This window comes from Centruroides sculpturatus, unplaced genomic scaffold (genome assembly GCF_000671375.1).
Source record: "Centruroides sculpturatus isolate CEXI.00-Female unplaced genomic scaffold, Cexi_2.0 scaffold357, whole genome shotgun sequence".
Lineage (NCBI taxonomy): Eukaryota > Metazoa > Arthropoda > Arachnida > Scorpiones > Buthidae > Centruroides > Centruroides sculpturatus.
Genome location: NW_019384703.1, coordinates 273,482 through 283,895, shown reverse-complemented (window position 1 = coordinate 283,895; position 10,414 = coordinate 273,482). Strand labels below are relative to the sequence as shown.

The 10,414-nt window shown below is 31.4% G+C and overlaps 1 protein-coding gene across 1 annotated transcript in view; it reads left to right on the top strand.

Annotated features, from left to right (window-relative positions):
- Positions 1-494: 494 nt before the first annotated feature.
- LOC111627614 overlaps positions 495-10,414 on the top strand; it is a 70,816-nt gene continuing 60,896 nt past the window's right edge. Inside the window, exon 1 of the mRNA XM_023371202.1 lies at positions 495-685. The gene's annotated coding sequence lies outside the window, so the exon portion shown is untranslated. The remainder of the gene's footprint in view (positions 686-10,414) is intronic.

Here is a 10,414-nt window from a genome sequence, read left to right as displayed (position 1 = left end):
AACGTTTACGATTTCCATCCGATTCCCTTCTAACCACCAACCAATCTTATAATTTGAATATTTTCCAAATTTTAATCGATCGATTTTTGAATTATTATTTTTATAAAATTTGACTTAAGTATCCGACAATAATGATTTATATAAACGTCGCCAGATGGCAGCATTATTTACTCGTATTCTGTGTAATTATATTGCAGTAATTTTAAACGTGTAACGATATTTTCGGCCGATAAATTAATTAAGCGTATTCGGAATAAAAATTACGGTTAATTAAAATAAGAAAGTCTTAAGTTACCTAATTATCGTTAGACGTTTTATAATATAGATAAATGCGGAATAAATGAAAATTGCCACGAAAATACGCGGCGAAAGTACTTTCTCCGCTCGATAAGTAAAAAAATTCGCTTTCGCCGGATCTACCCGTTATTCTACCTACCTGTTTCCCTCTCGACCGCCCCAGTGCGCGTGACCATGCCGGTTGTTACGTATTTGTCACGTGACCGAGAATCGGATTGGAAGCGCGGGTCGTTCTGTGCGGAAAGTCGCCGGTGCCGGTAAGGTGGTCGGTGGAGAGAAAGAAAGACCAAGCTTTTACTTATCTTTTGTTCCACGTTTACCATCGTTGATCCGGTTAAGAACAAAGAAACTTCTCGTCCTTCCCGTACCGCTAGTAATCGAGGAATAGGTGAGTTAACTGCTTTGTTAAGTCGACCGCAATACTTTAAGTGTATATTGGGCCCGCCTTCCAGTTTTCTTACGAAATATAACCGAAACCAGATTTATTATATAAACCATCGATCCCGTCTGCTATTCCCGCGTACGTACTGTACGCGTAGATACCGAATGCGTACGGATAGTTAAAATCCAAACCCGGCGCTGTTGACACTATGCCGGGCGAGGTATCACTTACGTAATGGCGTCGGGATAGTAATACGTAATAATACTTGTTACGGTCACGTTGACCGTGTCAACGCACCGCATTTTCTTGGGAATTTTGCCAAAATTTGCATCGTTCTCTTAAGAATATTTTTAAAAATTTTTGATTTAAATGATCCTTCTGGAAATCACAAAATTTTTATCGGTCTTATTTATACGCTTGATTTTTAATAATTTAAATCGCATCCTATTTTAATTTCAGACGAACTTCATAAGAAAATTGTAGTTAACGTATAGGATGCCGGAGGGAAAATTTATATACGGTACTCCGATGGGTACATTCTTACAATTTTTTATCCGTTACCGTATTAATTTAAGATTTTGTTACGTTAAATTTGAAAGAAAATTAATTTTCGTACCCAGTGTTAAATAAACGTTTGTTTTAATAAATTCCGGTTCAGGTGTACGAGAACGTCTCGGCCGGCAAAAATAGGAATAGTGAAAAGAAGGGGCCAAGTCTGGGTCACTCTCCACCCTGTTTCGCAGGAATTCGGGCAAGGGAAGGTCACCGCATTCGCCGGCAGTCCCGCACTTATTGACTTTAATATTCGAGATGACAAAGTTTTAAAGTGAAAATTTCGTTGTCGTTTATTGTGAAAGTAAGAAGAGGGCCGACGGGAGGTTCTTCGGCTTTCTGTTCTCGGACTTCATCGATCGAGTTGGTCGCTCGGATCCCCATAAATTTTCCGTTTTAAGCACCGACTGCACTTTTGTCCCAACGTCTTTCGGGCAGCCGACTTGTTTTTGAATAAGAAATCGCCGTCTAAAACGTAGAACTTGTGAAATTGAAGGAAATGTCCGATCGATATCCGACCGACGTTTAATTTTCCGGACCGAGATTCTCGAAAGACAGTGGAAATTTTAAGGCATAATTATTGCGGATGATGTTATTTAGTGTAACGGGAATCTTTCGAGCCCCGAGCGGTTTTGGGCCATCGAAGACTGTGCCCGTTCGTATTGTATTAATTGAGAAGGTAGTCGGTTCTCTTGTAATTAATTTACTCGAATTATAGCCCCTGGCTCTTTCGAAATTCGATTTTGGCGAATTAGTTACTTCGTGACTACCCACCTGGGCTTTAGGCTAATTTTTCCCTTACTTTTTTCCATCAGAATGAAAACTATTTTTGCCTTGTATCAGGAAACTCTACTGTTTACAGAAACTGAATTTCTCTGTTCGATCAGTCGTGTACTGCAGTTTGCGATTTAAAATCGATTAAATTCTAATTCATAATCGAGTTCGATGGACTTTGAATAGAGAACTGAAAGAATTCCGTCAGTTAAGAGAATTGGCGCAAAATAATATCGTCCTAATATTTTTGTATATTTGTAAAGAATAAGTTGCTTTCTTTATTTTAAAATTTCTATATCGGATTTAAAAAAACAACAAAATTTCTTTACTGAAAATCTAAACGCTTTTAAAAAGTAATAATTAGGTATAATAGAGAAATAACTAGTCAAACAATTTTAGGATAATTCCATTAAGTAATTGTTTACAAACTATAAATATATTACAAGATTATTTAATATTATATTTGCAATAAATGGCGTATATAAATTTGTACCGTAACCAGTCAAACTGCGATTAGATTTTAAACCGGTTACGATAATTAGATTTATAAAACGGCGTATTTTTCAAATGATTTTTATATCTTTAACGATGTATAAATTCGTTTTAAATTAAAATCGTATTTAATTCGAAAATCAATATTGGGAATTTAATTAAAATAACGTTAATTAAACAAACGCTTATAATCCCTTTTCGAATTTCTTTTAAACGCATTTAAAGTAAATTATGAACTTTAGTTTATAATTAAAAAAAAATATATTTTTTAAAGTAAAAAAAATTAAAAATAAGATAACGTATATTTTAAAAATGAAAATATAATAAGGGAAAGGAAACCGAAAGGAAAAGTAAAAATTAAGGTTCTTTCAGGTTAAAATATACATACCGGATTTTCGTTTCGGAGTACGAGTCAACACTATTTATTATCCTTAAACTTTCATTTTTATAAATACATGTGACTCAAAGAGTAGAAAAATGTTAGTCCAGAGATTTGAAAACGTTACAAAAATAAAAATGACGTCTCTCCTTTCGAACGTATAAAATAAGATAACGACGGGCGGTTTACCAGCATTAGATAAGTTAAAAAATTAATAAATGACCGGAGAAGAATTAGCGTTTTCTCTATCATTTTTAGAAAATTAAATACTGTATTTGATCTCATTCACAACAGTAAAGACATAATATTATCAATAGGAGTATTTGATAATATATTTAAGGCGCGGATGGCCGGTAATGCGTCATTGACGGCACCCTCTTTTTCGGGATATAAAAAAACAATAACACCAGGAAAATGAGAATTTGATTCCTTTTATGGAATTCAATACCTTTCAGGAATTCTCGAGAAGAAAATGCACGGGAGAGGGGGGCGGAAACTGGATAACGATTAACGAGTAGAAACTAGAAGAGTTGTACCATCCAGATTATTTCTTGTAGGGTCAGAATTATAATTTGAAACCAGTCTAGTGGGTGCGGTTGATAAATACCAGTACTCCGTCCAGTCTGGGATGCGATTCATTTTAAACCGAAAGGAAAAACGGTAAAAAAAAAATATAATTATTCGAATATTTTTGCAATTTTTCAAAATTGGATATAGTAATGTTCTTAAAAATTNTTTTGTTTAAAATGTATAAAATAATTCTATCGGATAAATAAATATATATGTTAATATTTAAAGAGAATTTCGGGAAAATTAAATAATATGCTTATAACGAGATTTCCTGCAATTCAATAATTCACAACAATAATAAATTTAACATCTTCAAATACACTGAGCTCGATAAATAAATGAGGAATAGTCGAAATACATATTCACAAAATTAATGGATTAATAATGTATATTTGTATTAAGTAACAAAGTATTTTTTTAAAAAAACTAATTTGATTCGAAATACCAAATAAAATCATATTAAGATCTTATTTTAAAAAAGTGCCTAACTTAATAATGTGAGTTGTTAGTGTTATTCAAATTTGAAACATAATTAAATATAAAAATCATTTATTCAGATGAATGAAAATAAATAAAAGAGCGAGTCGTAAGCTCAGCGATAATTTCGTTTTTGAATATTTTAAATAACGTTAAATGCATTAAAACATCTACTCAAATTTTTTCAAGACTTGTCCAACTCGTCCCGGTCGGAATATTAAATTACTTTTACGTTAGCGTAATATAAAATAGAAAATAAATTTCATTTTATATTTTATATTATGCTAATGTAAAATAAATTTAATATTATAATAATAGAAGTCGGACAAGTTTTGCAAAAAGTCCATCCGTATAAATTTTTAATTCGTATAAATCTTAATTACATTTAACATGAAATTAATTGATATAAATTGAATTATTAATTAAATATTTTATAATGTATTCAAAGTTAAACGTATTTTAATTATAATTTATTTATAAGTTATTAATTGATGTTATTGCGGATGTTTATAATTAGTATAACGAAGGATTATTATAATAATTACGTAGACAAATTAAAAATTAAAAATATTTTTCCGTAAAAGAACTTTTCTTGTTTTAAATTAAAAGAAAAATAAGGTAAACGAGCAATTATTTATTGTGATGTGTTCGCAATGCCGTGCTACAATTTTTTATTAATTTATTTAAAATATATGCTCTCCATCTCAAATTAGTACTGTAGTGTCTTGCCCCTGTATATCATACTTTTTCTTTAACAGAGGGTCCTGCCAGTCATCTATCTAACACCGTTCGGGGGAAAATTTTTGAATTGAAATAACGTGATTTGCTGTTTGCATCACGTTACGGTGACTCGAAGTTCTCATACAGTTAAACGTGGCTTCCTGCACCTAAGGTCTCCTGGTCTTGTCTTTCATCTATCTAACCCCTTTCTCGAGATAAAGGAAAGACAGACAAACGAGCGCCAGTGGGAATTTATACTTCTACAATTTTTTCAAATTGCAGCCGGATAACTGAGTAATATTACGTCATTTTCTTTTCGTAAACGATAAAGGAAAGTAGAAAAAAGTTGTCTTTATTAGAGTATCGCCAGGTTATAGTCCAATATCTTTTATTGTTTGATCGGAGCTTGATAAATAAAATTAGAATTGTTGGTGGCTTACGCCTAGAATACGAAAGGAAAAATTATTGCCGATGAAGGAGGCAAACGTTTCTATCTTTAAAATATTAATACTTACACCAGAACGAGTGTCCGGAAATTATTATTTATCCCGATTTACGTAAAGGATTCATTTCGACGGTTCTCTTCCATCGATTCCGTAGACTTTCTTTATCTGGGTATCGATAATTATCGAAGTTCGTCTTACAATTTTTATATTTTTATACGATAAATACTTTTGTAATATAAATGTAATTAGTTAGTAAATAAATACCCAGCGCCTTAACACCGACCAAAAGTTTTCCAGCAAAGAGTACTTCCGGTCTAATTGCAACCGTCTTCGGGTTCTTTATCTCTCAATACCAGAGTCAATGGATTATCAGGACTCTGAATGCCTATTGTTTTCACCATTAAAAGTAGAGGTAATAAAGAAGATTGCCGATAGATGTACTGCAATCATTTGCTATTGGTTGGTTTATATCTTATGCAGAAAAGCATTGTATCGGTGTAAAATAAATGTTAAAATATCAGTAATTGCACAAGCAACTGTATTTTATACAGCTAGCCTATAAATATTCTTATTTAATACAAGTTAGCTTAAAATAAATGAATAAAAACTAATAATACATAAAATGTATAAAAATTAATTTTACGTAAGCTTTTGTTTTAGTAAATGTTATGTTTAAAAAGCGACATATAAATTCAGTTTATCTAAATAATCTCGAATTTAACGATTTCATTAAATATTAAATGATATACTAGTCGAGTAAATAATACGCATTTAAAAACACATATAGATATTTAAATTACTTTTAAAGATTTTAAATTATTAAGTTCATATTGATTTCAAGTCATTTATTAAAAAGTTTAGACTTTCAAAAATTAAAATTTTATTATCACCTTTTATGAATTATTTAGTTGTTAGCTGTATAAAGTTTATTATTGTACAGTAAATTATTAACATCTTTAACATTTTGAAACATTTCAAGTATTGCTATGTTTACATAACATTTCATTGAATATAAATTGATAATTATTTAAAAATATATTCTGTTTATGATGAGATCGAACATTATGCATCAAACAAAGATGTGATGAAGACGGACTAAATGATTTTTCATCTTTCATTTGATAAACATTTTCAAAATCGAACTGAATAATTGTATTAAAACAATTTTAGGTTTTATATGACTTAATGTGTTTTGCATAAGCTTTATTATAAAAATTTTAATACAGTCTGTATTAGGATTAACATCTTTAAAAGTATTATCTAAATTTTTTAATATAGATTTTTTTTTATTTCGCAGAAAGCCCTTTGTTTTGAATATTTTGAAAAAATATTTTGAATATTTAATGTTTTTTGTAAAACATTAAATATTCAAAACTCTATTTTTACATTTATGAATTTTTTTACATATTTTATTGGCATTTTAAAGAACTAATAAAAAATAAACAATAGACAAAAATTGTTGAAACTAATATCTTAAATACTAAAGTAGAGATAACAGACTTTTCACACCGCTGTATTGAGGATTATCAAGAGGTTTTCTTTTTAGACACTGTAGGTCAAAAATGGTCAAAGCCTTGTATTTTTCTTACCACACCTATGCCAGATTTGAAAGTGTTTTTTTTTGTTTTTATATAATACCGTATTTGGATTTTATTTTACGAATAAGCTGTTTATTTCTTTCAGTATAAAATATGTAATCTGCAGTTAATAAAACAATGTAACAATACTGCTATAAGGTTTCGGCAATGTTCAGCATTATTTCTGCTAATGCAGTAAGCACTTAGTTTTATATGTTGTCAGTGTCATTACAAGTATCGGGCAGTTGATGTTTAGGAAGTATGGACCTAGTACCTTAAAAACAAAAAATTCAAAATTCAAATGTAAACAAGATAACATGTACAGTACAGTACATTCATTATTGTATAAAACACGTGTTGTACTCGTTACCTGAGAGATCGACTTCTTTCTTCTCGGAGACAAAAGCAGTTTTTCTCTCCGACGGATTCGGTGGCTTTCGGGGCACTTTCATGCTTAGATAGGACGGACAATTGGGGAATTTAGATGGAAAAGCATCCGGCGTCACCGCCCATCTATCACGTGCAAACAGCAATATAATTGACCGTCGATTGCGTGACNAACGGTAAAAAAAAAATATAATTATTCGAATATTTTTGCAATTTTTCAAAATTGGATATAGTAATGTTCTTAAAAATTTTGTTTGTTACAGTATTTATCATTATTATTATTATTTTGGATTTATTTATACCATCCGTCGAATTAAAAAAATCTAGCAATGAGTTGCGTAACTTTTCCGGCTGTTGAGTTTTTATTTTAAAAATAACATTTATATTAAGCAAAACAAATAGAATGTGTGGCGCCATCTTTTAACAGATTTTGTTCTAAAAATTTCTATATTTTTAATTACTGTAAAATGGCAAAAGGCTTAATTTTGAGGGCAGGGATGAATTTTATGAAAAAGTATAAATGTTATTGACGAATAAAATCTTCATTGAGCCTTATCCGTCTGGAGATACGACACACGACCCCTCTCTATTTCTTCATTCCTTGGACTTTTCACTACCAAAATTTCATAGCATCAATGCCCTTCGTATACAAATCGCTGTGCCAAATTTCGTTTGTAAATATTTACCCTATCCCGAGATATTAAGGGAAATAGACGCCAACATTCATACATATCCACGGAATTTTTTTGTCTTTATTTTTTTACTTTTTCGGGATCGGGAGGTCTCAAAACGTGAAGATTTGCAAAAAACTCGGAGGGTCAAATTTGGCACGGTTCCATTATTTTGTTACGTAGGCTATACATAACAGCCAGAGAAAGTAAAATTCATTTTTACCGTGGTAACAAAAGTAATTTATAAAAATTAAAAAAACGATATTTGTAGTTTGGTAAATTAATAAGAACTTTCTAAGTTAAATTTTCTTGTCGAGCCATTTCCTGTAGAACTACAAAAATTGTATATTTGATATTTATGCGGTTTGATAGAGGAAGGAGGGTAAAAAACAATTTCTTAAATTGGGACGTTTTAAAATTACGGCTTCTTTTGGCCAGATTTATTTTATGCGAATTATAAAGATTACTTAAAGTCGGCGAAACCTAAATCGTACACTAAATTTTTCAACGCCCGGTATTTAATTAATAGCGTTTATTTTACCCGCGCACGAGAATAATTTAATCAATTGTCGGCAATAAATATCGTAGACGTAGTAAAATTTTCCGGTAGTTTAATAATAAAAAGCGGCTTTATTATACGAAGAAACGGAAGGTAAACATTCGTAGTGAAATGGACGGGTGGAGCTCGGCGCCTTTCTTCCGGGTTTTCGACGTCTGCAAATTGATTCGGACGGAGAAAGACGAAGTTAGCGTAGAAAAGGGACCGGGACGGGGACAAGGAATTTCGGCCTTGTCAAATAAGGGAGAGATAGGTTCCAGGCTAAATGAAGTAATATCCGTCGGAAGTGGAGCGGACGAAACTCGGTAGGAAAGTGGCCTAAAACGGGCTACTTTATGCTATTTCGGTTTTTAAAAGGGTAACAGATGGTCGTCATTAATAGTTATTTGCTCCACGAACGCGTTTTAAAAGCGCTTAAAATTGTCTCGTTTGAAGTGCGTTTTTTATTGCCGTGAGTGGCAACCTTTAAATCTCACCAAAACTTCATACGTAATGCTAATCGTATGGGCGGTTCAAACCGCGACAAAAAAACATTTCCTTTCGTATTTGTTGTGGGTCCGGCGGTCCCCTCGTCCATCCAAATGGCACGCCTGGGGTGCCGGAGGACTTCTCCCCCTGCCGCTTGTTCTCCACCCTCACCTAGGCGGGAGGTAGCAGCTGACTTTCCCGTCGAATAACTCTTCCCGACATATTGTATTTCCGAGAAATGACCGGTTATCCGCCAAATATATTTTTAACGGAGAAACAACCCAGAGACGAGTACGCTGTTGTGCCTTTGGCTTTGACCGGACAAATCGATAAAAATGAATCCGGTTAAATTCCAAAATTCCATCTTATATTATTTTAAGACCCGTCTATTACGTAGAAACCGGGAAATTTCTGCGTAAACTACTTAAAAACTACTTAATTAAAATAAACTTTGTTTATTCGCCCGGCAATTAAATTATTTTCGTCTTTTATTAAATAAATTATCTCAAATAACAATTATGGAAAAGGAATTCTTGAAATTTATTAATTTAAAATATTTGTATTCGGCCGATAATTCGTAAAAAATACGTAATGAAATATTTTATAATTAATAAATTAATATAATTTATGCCCGGAATATTTAATTATTTTTTCAATTTTATTTATGTGTCCGATACGTACCATATAGGCCTATATTTAATTTTTTATATTAATTTAATGTGTAAGAAATCGATTTTATTATACAATAAAATTTAGTGGAAATTTTAAAATTAAAACGCGAAATAAAATATTTAGCTGTTTAAAATTAATTGACAAAGCTATAATGATATTGATTTTGCTTTCTGTCCTTATACTTATTAAATGTATTATATTGACTTAAAAATCAGTTAAGTTGGTTATGAAAATAAGAAGTCGTACCACACTTATTTGTTAACGTCCAGTTTTTTGGATTCAATTCTCGTGTCTTCGTCGCCATCACGGCCTACTAACAGAACCTTTCGTGTATACTATTTTTGTATTATTATAGTACCAACTGACGAGGGACTACCAATAATCCGAAATGCTTATTAGGTGTAATTTTAAAATATTATACATATTGGTTTTTAATCTTTGTAAAATCTCCCTTTGTAACTTAACTGTATATTGGATCTAATAAATTTTGTATTCGTGTTGACTGGTGTGATAAGCCCTAATATAAATTAACTGTTTTTTAAGTTAATATAATACGTTTGATAAAACTATATAAAATAGCACTGTGATAATTTTTATCGCGATTTAAATTATAGATAAATAACTTTCCGTTTTAGCTGGACGACAATTTGTCCCGAGAAGAGCGTGATGTTCGTAAAATAATATTAAAATAATAGAAAGAACAGTCGATGTTACTAATAATTAAGGCCAAGACATCTATGTACTAAAACTCGCGGAAATACTTAAAAACATTATTTAAGTAGTCCTACGTGCTCTACGTCTGTAAAATGTTCGTCTAGTGGGTGCGGTTGATAAATACCAGTACTCCGTCCAGTCTGGGATGCGATTCATTTTAAACCGAAAGGAAAAACGGTATAAAAAATATAATTATTCGAATATTTTTGCAATTTTTCAAAATTGGATATAGTAATGTTCTTAAAAATTTTGTTTGTTACAGTATTTATCATTATTN